Genomic DNA, 927 nt, shown 5'->3' on the forward strand with positions numbered 1-927 from the left:
CTTTATCATGCATCAGCAGATGCATGACAAACAGAACCAAGGAGGTGATATTTCCCCTCTTTCAGGCGCTGGTCAGGCCGCAGTTGGAATACTGCATGCAGTTTTGGGCGCCACACTTCAAGAGGGATGTGGATAACCTGGAGAGGGTCCAGAGAAGGGCGACTCATACGGTTAAGGGCTTGCAGGCCAAGCCCTACGAGGAGAAGCTAGGGCATCTGGACCTCTTCAGCCTCCGTGAGAGAAGGTTGAGAGGCGACCTTGTGGCTGCCTATAAATTCAACATGGGGGCGCAGAAGGGAATTGGTGAGGCTCTGCTCACCAAAGTGCCCCTGGGGGTCACAAGAAATAATGGCCATAAGCTGGCAGAGAGCAGATTTAGACTGGACATTAGGAGGAACTTCTTCAGTTAGAGTGGCCAAAATCTTGAACAGTGCTCTCCCCTACTCTGGGGGTCTTCAAGAGGAGGTTAGATAGGCATCTGGCTGGGGTCATCTGAACCCAGCACTCTTTCCTGCCTATGCAGTGGGTCGGACTCAATGATCTATTGAGTTCCCTTCCAACCCTAACATCTATAAATCTATGATCCCCAGCTCCCTTTTGCCCATTGTGCTAGCCAGCGTAGCACTGCCGACCCTATAAGCAAGATGCAGATTTTTCCTCCCAAGGTGAAGAACCTTGCATTTTTCGGTGTTAAACACCATCAGGTTCTTGTCTGTCCATTTCCTGAGCCTGTCAAGGTCTGCCTGGTTCACCCTCCTGTCCTCAGGTGTAGACACTTTACCCCAGAGTTTGGTGTCATCGGCGAACATGGCCAGTCCACTTTTGACACCAATGTTTACAATGTTAATGAAAATGTCTGCCCTAGGACAGAGCCTTGAGGGACCCCACTGGTCACAGCACACCACAATGATTGACTTCCATCAACCA

At 50.7% G+C, this 927-nt stretch overlaps 1 long non-coding RNA gene across 1 annotated transcript in view; it reads right to left on the reverse strand.

Annotated features, from left to right (window-relative positions):
- Positions 1-422: 422 nt before the first annotated feature.
- Positions 423-927, reverse strand: part of LOC109287853 — a 5,641-nt gene continuing 5,136 nt past the window's right edge. The window contains exon 3 of the long non-coding RNA XR_002094986.1: positions 423-433. This is a non-coding gene — a long non-coding RNA (uncharacterized LOC109287853). The remainder of the gene's footprint in view (positions 434-927) is intronic.

The sequence above is a fragment of the Gavialis gangeticus genome, unplaced genomic scaffold (genome assembly GCF_001723915.1).
Source record: "Gavialis gangeticus isolate Ggan-Ray unplaced genomic scaffold, GavGan_comp1, whole genome shotgun sequence".
NCBI lineage: Eukaryota > Metazoa > Chordata > Crocodylia > Gavialidae > Gavialis > Gavialis gangeticus.